This window comes from Eptatretus burgeri, chromosome 18, assembly GCF_056783735.1.
Source record: "Eptatretus burgeri isolate ZD-2024b chromosome 18, Ebu_testis_v1, whole genome shotgun sequence".
In the NCBI taxonomy this organism is placed as follows: Eukaryota; Metazoa; Chordata; class Myxini; order Myxiniformes; family Myxinidae; genus Eptatretus; species Eptatretus burgeri.
Window position 1 is genome coordinate 42,259,111 of NC_140978.1, and position 13,910 is coordinate 42,273,020.

Here is a 13,910-nt window from a genome sequence, read left to right on the forward strand (position 1 = left end):
TAAGTTTAATTCTTCTGTTCTAATTTCTTGTCCTTTTTGTGATTTGATTGAAAACGTTGCCCACTTTTTCATTGAATGTAAGAGATTGGTACCCCTCTTTCTCTTCCTTCAACAGCTTTTCTACAAATTTAATTTTGTTTTTTCCTTTCCAGTCTTTATTTATGGAATCGGGGGGAATTATAAAAGTAAACCAGTCCTCTCGTTTTTGTCTTTTCTGTTGGGCATTGCTAAACTGGCAATTTATAAAACCAGGAAAGCAAAATTGAAGGGGAAAAATGCAAATGTGCTTTTGTGCTTTAAAGGTATTGTTTTGGCATCAGTGAAAATGGAGCAGGCTTATCTTTTGAGCCTGGATATTGTGGGTGATCAGTGGTACACTGATGAGGTTTTGAGTTTCTTTTCGTGATTGAATCTTTTTGTAAAAGTGTAAAGTACCTACACTTACTTTTTGCATATATGTATTGCTCTGTGGTAGTTTTGACATGAACAGACACCCTTGTTTGTATTGCTTTTGTTGAATTTGTTTTAATGGAGTGTGCTTTTTCTGGTGTGGTTTGATACTTTTATAATAAAACCATGCAAAAGTCTCTCTCTCTATCTCTATCTCTATCTCTATCTAATGACAAAACTCTTCTGCACTTATTTTGTCTCTACCCTTCATTATCTTAAAGTTCTATCAGATCTCCTAATCACCTCTGATTTGATAATGCTATAAATCCTGTCTCCTTCACTGACTCCTCATAGCTGAGTCCAGCTGGGCCCAAAAATTAAACTAGTCATTGTATGTTGAAACCATTTATGTCCATCCTCAGATATGGCTGTCAGGATGCTCAGTTGGAGATGGGAAGCCCAGTTTAACATCCATTTGTGGGACGGCACCCACATTGATGAATCAGCCTCCCTGTGAAACACCAGGCCGGCAGTTTATAGCTTGGTCAAGAATATAATGCAGGCTCGACAGCTCAGACAAGTGTGCACACCACGAGTCAAGGTGAGTGTGCACACCTCAACTATCCTGCCATCCCTACAGTGTTAATACCACCTTGTTTTATAATTTATCCATCTACGAATACAGCCTAAAGCATCATTAGCTCTACCTATAACTGCCTGGTACCATGCTCTCTACGGCCCATCCCTCCGTATAACAACTACCACCCTTAGATCCTACTTTGTAGTGTCCTCTCTCTTGGTAGTGTCCTTGTAGCATGACTCTCTCTCTCTCTCTCTCTCTCTCTCTCTCTCTCTCTCTCTCTCTCTCTCTCTCTCTCTCTCTCTCTCTCTCTCTCTCTCTCTCTCTCTCTCTCTCTCTCTCTCTCTCTCTCTCTCTCTCTCTCTCTCTCTCTCTCTCTCTCTCTCTCTCTCTCTCTCTCTCTCTCTCTCTCTCTCTCTCTCTCTCTCTCTCTCTCTCTCTCTCTCTCTCTCTCTCTCTCTCTCTCTCTCTTTCTCTCTCTCTTTCTTTCTTTCTCTCTCTCTCTCTCTCTCTCTCTCTCTCTCTCTCTCTCTCTCTCTCTCTCTCTCTCTCTCGGTTCAGCTAAGATAAGATGTGTCCTTGTTTTGATAAAAACATATGCAATTTTGCTGCCTAATTACCTGCGAAGCTCAAGCATGTTGTTAAATCTGAATTCTGTCATTTACGATTACAAAAACAATGCGATTATCGAAAGTTATCATCGTGTTTAATGATGCCCGATTACATGTAGCCTCATAAGATTAAATAGTTCACAGTACATGACACTTTTTACAATACTTGACTTGTCTGTGAACAAAAGAATATTGTTATTGTCATACATATTGTATATTGTTGTGGGGGTTGGGGAATTACTGGTATGTCCAATTTTTTTCTCTTAGAATCTTACAAATTTGCTTACATGTCTGAGGTCAATCTGTGTTCCTTTACTCCACAAAATGACAGAGATTTCTAAGCCTTTTCTGTTTTTATTTAAACTACAGAACACCAGAAGAAGGAATTTTTTGAAACAGAAGAGAGAGGAGAGAAGTAATTGACTTGATTGGTAAGTTATGGATCAAATGTTAAATGTAGGATTATATGTTCTCATCTTGAAACCCAAATATATAAGAATCCCTTTACCTTAAAGATGTACAGAAGAAAGTTGTTTTTGAATTACTCCGGATTTCTTTGCCTACTGGACAAACCAACGAGAACTATCTTCGAACCAATCAAAAATATAATGTTCAAGTATTTCGTCCTTGGTGGCATTATTGTTAGAGCAGACTTGATGGCATTAAAGCGTCCACTCAGATTCTGGGAGGTCAGTGGTTCAAACTCGAGCCGAGTCATTCCAAAAACTTTCTTTTTAATTTAAAATAGTACAGACTGCTTCCTTGCTTGGTGCTCAGCATTTAAGAAGATAGAGCACGGACAAAACGACGTTGCGAAAGCAATGTCAAACCACCCAGTAATAACCCTTGCCAAGAAACTGCTTCGGCAGCACCAGCAGTCTGTAAATAGAGTATGGTTCAGGTTTATTTAGTCTGACTACCTGAGATTATCAGCCTATAATATTTCCTCAAACGGTGCTCTACCTCATGGTTTCCTTGTGTGTTGTGGTAGTGAGGGCACGCTCGGCTGGAGAGTGCTTCGGAATATGGAGTAGCGGTGGATTCAATCTCCATTTGCTTTTAATCCGTGAGATCTATTAGTTTCAGTCATAGAGTTGGACAATTCAAAATTGTATTCTTCCACGACTTCAGGCCATTCAGTCGAACTTAGAAGTTATGAACAGTTCTTTAATCATATCGGATGTGACTCCTCCAGCAAAATGCAGACTACTCATGCTCGTCCATTTTGATTTGGTCTGCACAGTTTTATTTCTAATAACCGTCACCCATAATTGCCTCTGGATTGGTTGATCTATAATGTAATGAGGGTGTGCTATTGGTTATTGTAATGCAGTTTTGTATGCAGTTGTTGAATCATGTTTTCAAAGTGTAAATATCAATCTCACTTGATCACCTAGTTTTGGAAATAGTATCTCGAAACCAAAATGGTGGATCTGATTCTTTATCCCAGAATTCTTAGAATGGACTGCATGGCAGCAATGAGGGTTAGGTAGGTCCATTAATCAGCCAGTGACGGATTCATTAATTCATGATTTATTCCGTGTGAGATTGAAGATTCGCAAGGATATTAGTTCCCTGAGTATGTTTGTCGGTCAGACACCTACAGGTTGCAATTCGAAACCGATATTTACGAAACTGAACCAACCCTAAGAGCTCGTCGAAAGCTACAAACCTATTGTTTTTCAGGTCATTAGGTCAAAAGGTCAGTCTCATAAATCGTCAGTTTTCAGACAAGTTGGGCCTATGCTCGTATTGTATTTTTCAGTGTACAAGTCGATACTTCTTTTTTCCTGAAAGTCCGGGGCTCGACTTTTACTCGGAATTGTTTAATTTAATGACATTGACTTACATAAGTGAAAAATAATTGCAAAATGTGATATTTTCTGAAATGAATTGTTAATTTAAAACGCATTGCAGCACGTTTCCACTTAAGGTGGTTGGTGCGTTCCGAGAAAGCATAATGTGAAGCAAAATGACCTGAAGCAGACGAGATATTCCCATCTATTTTCAAAGGGTTATGCATTTCCAGGGCACATTTTTTTTTTTTTTTTTTTTTTTTTTTTTTTATACCTTGGTCGAGGCTCGTATGAGAGCTAACACACAACTCACAGCAAGGAGGCATGAGAGAAGAGGGGCGGGAGTGGAAGGGACAAAACATTGGGGAACAGACACAGGTGAACTGTGGAAGGGAGAGGGATGGGGATGGGACGGGGAACATGGCGAGGGGAAGATGGACATTAAAGGGACTTTCAGGAAGGAAAGCAGGAGAATTGAAGGAAGTGGGCTTGGGTGGATTATCGGGGGTAGAAAAGATCGAGGATTTGGATGGGGGAAGATAAGAGGTGGTGGTGAACAGCTGTTTTGAAAGCCTGAAGGGAAGAATGGGAAAGAATAGAGTGAGGAAGTTTATTCCAAAGGCGGGAAAAAGAGGAATGAAAGAGTGAAGATGAGCAGTGATTCGTGATTTTGGTAGTTTTACCAGAAGGGGGTTGTTGGCGGACCTTGAGCGCCCTGTGGAAATGTGGTTGGGACAAATCGCAGAGAGAGCAGGGGGCAAGGCTGGAGAGGAGTCGGTAGAAGACAGAAAGACCACCGACCAACCTGCGGTGATTGAGTGAGAGGCCCAAAGACTCAGCTTCATTGCGGGAGATGCCAATGATCTTAAAAGCCCTGGTTTCGACAGCGTGAAGTCGAGAAAGGTGGGAGGCAGGAGCACCAGCCCAGAGGGGAGAGCAGTACTCCATCAGGCTACGGACAAAAGCTTTGTAAGTGGTCAGGAGCTCAAGAGGGCCGAGGAAGGACTTTGCACGACGGAGGATTCCCAGTCGGCGACTGGCTTTTGAGGCAAGGTTGGAAATGTGACTTTCCCAGGAAAGGTCATGGCAGATAGTGAGACCCAGAAGCTTGAAAGAAAAGACTTCTTCCAGAGGATTGTTGAGAAAGTGGATGGGGGGGTTTTGTAAACGGTCCTTTCGAAGGGACATAGTGAGAGTGTGAGATTTGTCTGGATTGAAAGACATGTTCCACGTGTTGGACCAGTTTGTGATTTTATCCAGATCTGCAGTGAGCGAAGAAGCTGCTGCTTGCCGGTCTGAGGGATGACAGATGGTACGGCAGAGGGTGGAGTCATCGGCAAAGAGAAATAGAGGATTTTCCAGAGAGTCCGAGAGATCATTGATGAAAACCAGAAAAAGAACAGGGCCCAGAACGCTACCTTGAGGAACTCCAGCCTGCACAGGAAGAGGGGATGAAAGAACTCCATTTAGGGCCACACGTTGACTGCGACAGGAGAGGAAGTCTGCGAGCCATGAGTGGAGATGGCCTTGAATACCATGGGAAGAGAGTTTGGTGAGTAGGGCAGGGTGCCAGACTGTGTCAAAAGCACGTGATATGTCCAGGGATACGGCTCGGATTTCCTGTCTGGCATTGAGGACCTCCATCCATTGATGGGAGAGCAGTAGCAGCATATCTAGGGTAGAGTGACCTGGTCTGAAACCAAATTGATGATTGGAAATCAAGCCATTGGAGAAGAGGAAGGATTTCATGTCTGAAGCGATGATGGATTCCATAACCTTGCTGATGATTGGGAGAAGGCTGATTGGTCTATAGTTACAGGGATCTGTTTTTGCACCTTTTTATGCAGGGCAGTGATGTTAGCAGATTTCCAAGCAGATGGCAGATGACCTTGGGAAAATGAGAGGGTGAATAGAACAGAGAGAGGGTGAGCAAGAGCAGAAGAGCAGGCTTTGAGGACACGTGGGCTGATGCCGTCTGGACCGGTTGCAGAATCTGACTCGAGGTTTGAAAGCAAGCTCTCCACCTTGTCAGGAGAAAAGGATACAGAGTCCAGGGACAGTTGGGTGCGACTGGGTAAAGTGGGTAGAGATAGTGATGGGTTTGGGACACAAGATTTAGCTGCAAACACCGAGTTTAGACATTCAGCTTTATCACGTGTGGAATCAGCAGTGCGGCCATTTGAGGTAAGGGAGGGGATGGAGGGGGAACATACACCAGAAACAGATTTGATTAAACGCCACCAGGATTTTGAGGAGGGAGAGAGGTTTGAGAGTTCAGACTTGAGATGAGAAAGATGTTGTTTTCTGGCTCTCCTGAGGGTAGCTACACACTTGTTCCGAGCTTTGTGGAAAGAACTGAGATTGCCCTCAGTTGGGTTTGCTTTCCATGAGGCAAAGGCAAGTTTTTTCAGGACAACTGCCTCGCCACAAGCTTCAGTAAACCAAGGGCGGGAGGAAGGGTAAGACAACTGAACACGAGAGGGGATAAATCTGTGCATGAGGGAGAGCAAGTTTCTTTGAAAGAATTCCCAGGATGAGTTGATGTTTGAGAAAGTAGTGATAGGAGACCAGTCTGTAAGTTTGATGGCTGCTCGGAGACCCTGCCAGTCGGCTTGAGTGAAATGCCAGACTCGACGGCGGTGAGGTGGTTCTCTGATAACAGCCAGAGAGATGTCCACTTTAATAAGGACGTGGTCAGAAGAACCAATTGGAGCGAAGGAAGAGCAGCAGATATTGTCAGGGAAATTTGTCAAAATCAGATCCAGAAGAGATGGAGTACCATTGGTTGAGATCCGGGTCGGGAAGTTGACCGATTGAGTCAGTCCCAATGAGTCACAGAAAGCTTTTGCTGATGTCCCATGGCAGGTGAGAGAGGTACCCACACCTAGCCAACTGGCGTGATGACAATTGAAGTCGCCACATAAGAGGAAGAGAGAGTTTGGATGAGAAGATAGAAGATGGTCCATGTTTTCGGAGAGTGAGGTGTAGATGGAGTCATCACTGTTCGGTGGACGGTACAGTACACATATAAACATGAGGTGGGAGTGGAGGGGAAGCCGAAGCCAGAGGTATTCCTGGGGGTGTGGGGGAGTGAGAGCAGTGCAGGGAGAGTGAGGAATAGAGTCTTTGATGAAGAGAGCAACACCTCCACCAGGACGAGGCTCAGGTCTGTCATACCGTAAGAGGGAGTAACCAGGGAGAGATACTTGGGAGTCAGACACGTCTTGGGAGAGGAAAGTTTCTGTTAGGCAGATAATGTCTGGTTTGTCAGTGGCAACCTGCATGGAAAGATCTGAAAGGTTTGAGCGAAGGCCCCGGATATTTGAGGTCCACACTTTTAATGAAGAGGTAGGGGAGGAGGCTTTTGGTGCAGGAGGTGGAGGGGGCGGGGGAGGGTCGGACGAGGGACGAGGGGGGGAGGTAAGGAGGGTTGCTGAAGGAGTGTGGGGTCACCCTAACTTAACTTTAACCTCATTTTAACTACATATTCGAGCCAAGTATTAGACAAATCAATAAAGAGCACAAATGGACAATTAAGTTAACAGTTACGGGGAACTCACCAAAGTGTAGGGCCGAGATTGCATGTTGGGACGGGAGAGGTGTGGGTGTGGAATGGAGGGGTTACAGGTACGATTTCATGTCTCGGACGGACTGCTCGAATGGTTTGTGTGCTGAGAAGGCAAAGAGGAGGTAAGCCCAGAGTGATACGGCATTCCCCTCACCATGATCGGGTGAGTCATGTAGCGAATCTGGAATCGATAAATCTCTGATCGAGCTACTAAACAGGCCGCATGCCGAATTGGGAATCAATGAATCTTCGGTCGAGCTATCGAACGAGCCACATAGTAAGTCTGAAACGGAGATGTCACCGAGATGTGAGATGGTGTGACCGGTAATAAATCAATGATAATAAATCAATGAGATTGTGCAAAATCAAAATGCAGTAATAAATCAGCGAGATGTTGAAATCAGGGTGCCAAGGGAATACGAATATTTTATGAAGATGAACCTTGTGTTGAGAAGATGAGAACTTAAATAATTTCAAGCTTAAAATTGTTGTAAACCGGACTGTACAGAAATCGTTGCCTGGAACGTTTGTTGATTGGGTGAGCAGTGTGTTCGGGACTGGCGTAAAGCGAACGATACGTTGTGGAATACCAAGAAAATGAAGAAGGCTAATGGCAGCTGCAAATTTAGTTTTTTTTAACAACTACTACAAAAGTAATCAAGTACTGTTGTAACCAGTGGAGTGTTTGTGCAAGCTTGAAACAATAATTGTTGAAGTATAAAGGAGGCAGTGATGTTGGGATTGTTGTGATGGCAATACTGTTCGCTACTCTCTAAAGTCGAAACCAACATCATCCCTATCCTGTTTAAAACCTTTCATCGGCTGTAGTTTGTCATCCTTGCATTTCTTTTTTATAATATATCATTAATTTTTTATGCACTTGTTTCTGTAATTTAGTTTTATTATGTTGAACAACAATGGTACGGTTCTCAGAGGATACCCAATCTTGGAGCAAAAGTGCCAAGAGATCTTAGTCAGCAATGTCAAATACTGCATGTCTTGTGTAACCCTGTCTGTATCGAGCAGTCCTGTCTTATTGCTTGTTTCTCAAAGAACTAGATGGTATTCATAGAATATATACCCTGTACAGTCTTGAGAAGGACTTGGTGTGAGCCAACTCTTGTTTTTTTTGAGGGGTTTTTTTTCTTTGATCCAATATGGCTGCCAGACCACGTGACCGATGACCTCATCTTTATCAAACCATATTTCCCATGGGTAGTTGATCAAGTAGTTAAATTTTACATTGATTGGTTAGCAGTTTCTCCTATGAAGATTTTCAAAGATTTTTCCATTAGATCCAATATGGCTGCCAGACCATGTGACACATGATGATCATTTTTATGAAAATCCTGTTCAAATTTCAAGTTAATCGGATGAAAATTGAAGATTTAAGAAATTTGGCCAATGTTGATCTTTTGGCCAATGTTGACCTAAAAAATAATTGGTGGTTGAACTCAGTTATTTGATGTGAAAATCCTCTTCAAATTTCTTGTCAATCGGATGATAATTGAGGATTTTATAAAATTGGCCGATGTTAACCTTTGGCTTATGTTGACCTCAAAAGAGTGACTGCTATGTGACGTGGTCATATAACATGTGGTGAAGTTTCAATTTCCTCTGCTGAATGGCTTTTGATGTACACTGATGAGCCAAAACATTATGACCACTGACAGGTGAAGTGAATAACATTGATTATCTTGTTACAATGGAACCTGTCAAAGGATGGGATATATTAGGCAGCAAGTGAACAGTCAGTTCTTCAAGTTGATGTGTTGGATGTAGGAGAAATGGGCAGGAGTAAAGACCTGAGCGACTTTGACAAGGGCCAAATTGTTATGGCCAGACGACTGGGTCAGACCATCTCTGAAATGACAAGGCTTGTGGGGTGCTCCTGGTCAGCAGTGGTGAGTACCTACCGACGTGGTCTGAGGAGGGACAAACCACAAACCGGCAACAGGGTGTTCGGCGCCCAAGGCTCATACGCGAGGACAACGAAGGCAATCCCATGTGGGTCGAACCGACAGAAGGTCTACTGTGGCACAAGTCACAGAAATTTTTTGATGGTGGTCACGGGAGGAATGTGTCACAATCCACAGTGCATCGCACCCTGCTGCATATGGGGCTGTGTAGCCGCAGACCAGTCAGAGTGCCCATGATGACCCCTGTCCACCGTCAAAAGTGCCCACAATGGGCACGCGAGCGTCGGAACTGGACCTTGGAGCAGTGGAAGAAGGTCGCCTGGTCCGATAAGTCCCATTTTATTTTAGATCACGTGGATGGCCGTGTACGTGTGCACTGTTTACCTGGGGAAGTGATGGCACCAGGATGCACTGTGGGAAGACAACAAGCCAGTGGAGGGAGTGTGATTCTCCAGGCAATGTTCTGCTGGTAAACCCTGGGTCTGGCCATTCATGTGGACGTCCATTTGACACGTATCACCTACCTAAACATCGTTGCAGACCAGGTACACCCCTTCATGGCAATGTTATTCCCTGATGGCAGTGGCCTCTTTCAGAATCATAATGCACCCTGCCACACTGCACACGTTGTTCGGGAATGGTTTGAAGAACATGATGAAGTGTTCACGGTGTTGCCCTGGCCTCCAAAATTCTCCAGATCTCAATCCGATTGAGCATCTGTGGGATGTACTGAACCGACAAGTCAGATCCACGGCGGCTCCACCTCACAACTTACAGGACTTGAAGGATCTGCTGCTAATGTTTTGGTGCCAGATACCACAGCATACCTTCAAGGGTCTTGTGCAGTCCATGCCTCGGCAGGTCGGAACTGTTTTGGCGGCACACAGAGGACGAACAGCATATTAGGCAGGTGGTCATAATGTTTTGGCTCATCCGTGTATGTTCTTTACATAATGCAGACATGTACACCAAACTTATGTATGTACTCAACCAATCGCTTAACTCTGCCCTTTCATTCATGAGTGCAGGGTAATAATGTCTTCACCCAGCTTCGGGGCAATGTTTTGTACTTAGAAATGTTCAAAATAATTACTGTGAATTAACAGTTTAGAGAGATAGCCTGGCATTGGCTTCGCAGTTCGGGTGGTGGCTTGGGATCCTGGGGTCCTGAGTTCAAGCTCCGTTTTCCTCTGAATTAACACCAGGGGGTTGACTCAGCCTGTCATCCTTCCAAGGTCAGCGCAATGAGCACCAGTAGACTGGTAATAAGGGCACTGCATCAGCGGCATAGCCACGCCCCAAACCAATGATGTAACCAGCATCGAAAAAGGCTGTACATGATGGGAACAGTAGAGAGAACAACATTAAAGTGATCATGCTGAAGCCTGATGTACATTGCCATCTGCGTGACATTATCAGGCAAATTTTCATCAATACAACATCCATAGGGGTGTACCTTACCCAATCCATACTCTTGCTGTTGTCCACACACACACTGTGGCATTCAGCAAATCTGCTAGAGTAAGAATTTCATTTTCTGTACCCCAAGTACCTGCTCTCTCCATACGAGAAGCTCTTATGTAGGCTTTAACACTGGACACACCAATGGAAAGTATTGTTATGTTTGTGAGGATAGATGGAGGAATTTCGTAGCAAAGGTAGGATTATACAGGGTGGCATGGTCCGTGGATGAGCCAAAGACATCTCGATGTAATTTAAGTTGGGAAACTGTCAGCTTAAGTTGTTACGTGTCACCGCACAGGGAGTGAGGGAAGGGGGGGGGGCAGTGTTGTGTTAATTGGGTGGGGTTTAAGGATAATTTTTCCCAGTATGTGATTGCCCCCGTGACCTTTTCCTATGTTTTTGCATTTACAAGACCGGCGATAAAAAGGAATCACGTCCTTAAAACAACAACAAATGTTCCAAGCAGACGAAGGCCCCGCCTCCAGGAATGACAACTAGCAAACCATGCCCTGGGGTGGATGATAGATGGGCGTGACATGAAAAGGATTAAACGAGAAGAGAGTTGTGTAGGTATGCGCTTGGAGACAGAGGTATTGTGTTTTCTGGCTTCTCCTCGACACGCCAAAATATAGCAACGCAATTCTCGTTGTTTGTGTTGTGTGAATTTACCCGCGTGCCGGAGCAAAGCGCTAGCCATTGACTGTTCAGCTGAGCCGTGAAGCGTATACGTTTCTGAGGAGGGAAGAAGAGCGTGCCTCGTGGCCTTATTAAGGGGCCCCATAAATCGTCTTGTCGTATGGTCGAGGAGGAAGGAGGGCGACCATTGTGAGTGGACCTGGTGCAAGAGAGGAATGGTCAGCATATTCGTTTGTGAAAAGAAGCTGCACAGTGGTGTCTCAGCCCTGGCGTTGAATACCGCCACACTAATACCTCACGTATGTTTCCCACCCAGAGAGCGGCTCGGTGCCTTTTCGGGTGCAGTTTCCCGTGCAGGATGACATGGTTTGATCCTCCAGCTCTAAAAGACAATCTGTGGACAAATCTAAGTGCCAAAATAAAGAGAGGGGAACTTCCTTTTATCTTATTTTTCCTCTTGTCTGTTTTTGTAACTGTATGTCAAGGCGCCTCTACTTTAGGCTGTAAATTACCTCACGTTTCATTATCACGTTTGACTTATTTCCATTATTAATATTTGATTTATGTCCATTGAACCCCTGTTTATTAAAGATTGCTTGTGTCTGTCTATTCGTTGTGGGTTCGAGTATAAATCCTTGTCATCTATCCTGGTGAGCGCGTCGGTACGTGCTTTGCTCTTCCCGTCCTGCGCTCGCTATAATCTCCAAGCATCACGTGTTCGCCTCCACGGTAGAACCGTTCGGCTATCCATCCAGGTTGGTCTCACCCCCCCCCCCCCTGGACACGATAGTGTGAATGGCTCAATATCAGTCAGACATGTGTGCGACAATTGCAGAACGCACAGCTCCATGTTGTTGCAAGGCAGTGATGATGGTTGCAAATGAGTGAAATAAACTATTACCTCTGATTAATTCAACATTGACCACTCCACTCGAAGCAGTATGCCAAAACAAAGATGAAAAGAACACTAAATGTCAGTTTAAATATTTATTAAATTCAGAGTTAGCTTGGATAATCGCTGTTCAGGCCGTTCTATACGATGTGACGCACCGACGTAGAGAATCTGCCGCCGAGAAAACCATTACTCGAGAAGGTTCTTGATCACGTGGTTTGCTTTAGTTTTGTATAAAGCAGATGGGGAGGCCATTTTTTCCACGCCATCCCTACATGGAGAGTACTGGCGTACTCTCTCATACTTGACACAGAGTCATTACCCTGCGCTCACAAAGCAAAAAGCAGGATGATGCGATCGGTAGCGTACGTACGTATGCCGTACGCCGTTTGTGTCTGCATCATGTTAAGAGCGTACATTGAAAACCATTCAGCGGAGGAAATTGAAACTTTACCACATGTTACACAATCATGTGATTATAGCGGTTACTCCTGTGAGGTCAACATAGACCAAAGGTCAACAAAGGCCAATTTTCGAAAATCCTCAATTTTCATCCGATTGACTTGAAATTTGAAGAGAATTTGCATGTCAGATCACTGAATGAAACCATGAATTGGTTTTGAGGTCAACATCGACCAAAAGGTCAACACAGGCCAAACTTCTGAAATCCTCAATTTTCATTGTTTATGCTTTATCACTTGTGCACACGAGACATGTGGACGAATTATTGGAGATGAAAAGGAATTATTTGGTTTAAGATTTTCATCTACAGAGGAGAATTATTTCTGGATAATCAAGGAATCTTACAATCGGTAATATACTTATTTGAAGGAATTTCTCTTCCTCCGCCCCCTCCCATTCCTCCAAGATGAGCTGATGGAAGAAACCTGCTTGTGGCGTTAATTAAAACTTGCTAGTTTGGGGAAAATGAAACCATATGCTGCTGTCTGGTTCCTTGTGGGTAATCAGCATCGAGTCGGTCGACAGCACTGCGATAATGTATGTTGTGCATGCTTTTGTAGGTTCGACTATCATTGTACTGTACTGTAGAACATCAGAGACTTATCTGAGATGCCATTATATTACATCACAATTCCTGTCCATTGAAAGCCAAATTACTTCAATTTTTCACCTGGCCAGAAAATAACTGGCACTTTCACCGAAAGGCTGAATACAATGCTTTGAATGACGGCAAAATATTCTTCAGATGGTGAGGGTGCAATCACTTCTGGAACTGTCTGGTCTTTGGTTCGCTTCAGATCCAACTTAAACCGTTTGCCTTCTGGAGTGCGAGCAGGGGTATCTGAATCAAGTAGCAGATCTTCCACTGGAAGGAACATGAGGCAATGCTGTCTGGTTTACAATGTGGACATTAAGGATCCCAATAGTTGAGCACACCATTCTACGAAACATTAATAATTATCTCATTATATATGTGCAAGAAGAACATGGGAGGTGGTTGGAGAAGGAAAGATGAGGTTCGGAAATCAGGAGAGAGCAATAATGGAGAAATGCGGGCAGGGAAGAGTATGGGTTGGGGGATTAACAGCAATTTTATATTTCTACATATTGTTCTTAAAAGCTTATTTTCGTCATAAAACAGCATTTTATATTTTCTTTGATGCATGCACATGATGCGTTAACTGCTTTTCAAAATCCCCATGTGGAGATGAAAGCATTGCGTTGCTTGGCTGTTGTACTGGACAGCATGAATAGATGTAGGAGATTATAAAGCACAAGGAAAGGCTATTTGGCACATCATGCGCATTCCGAATCTCTCCTTATCCAACATGTAACACAAATATGGGTAGTGATGATTTAACACAGAGCTAACTACAAGCAGAATAATGGATCATTGTGCCAACACACAATGGCTCCATATTTCTGAAAACAACCACGGAGTGGATCTTTAATGTCCATTTAACCTAAGTTTAGGCTGCACGGCCAGATTTGCATCCCGTGCAAAGATGACATGCTCTGAGATGCAGCACCTCCTGGCACAATAATAAAAAGGCGGTTTCAACCTGCGAATTGATTTCATCAACTGAAAGATG

General features: G+C 43.9%; 1 long non-coding RNA gene across 1 annotated transcript in view; it reads left to right on the forward strand.

Annotated features, from left to right (window-relative positions):
• Positions 1-1,948: 1,948 nt before the first annotated feature.
• The window catches only part of LOC147008983 (uncharacterized), a 97,452-nt gene continuing 85,490 nt past the window's right edge, over positions 1,949-13,910 (forward strand). The window contains exon 1 of the long non-coding RNA XR_015053129.1: positions 1,949-2,012. This is a non-coding gene — a long non-coding RNA (uncharacterized LOC147008983). The remainder of the gene's footprint in view (positions 2,013-13,910) is intronic.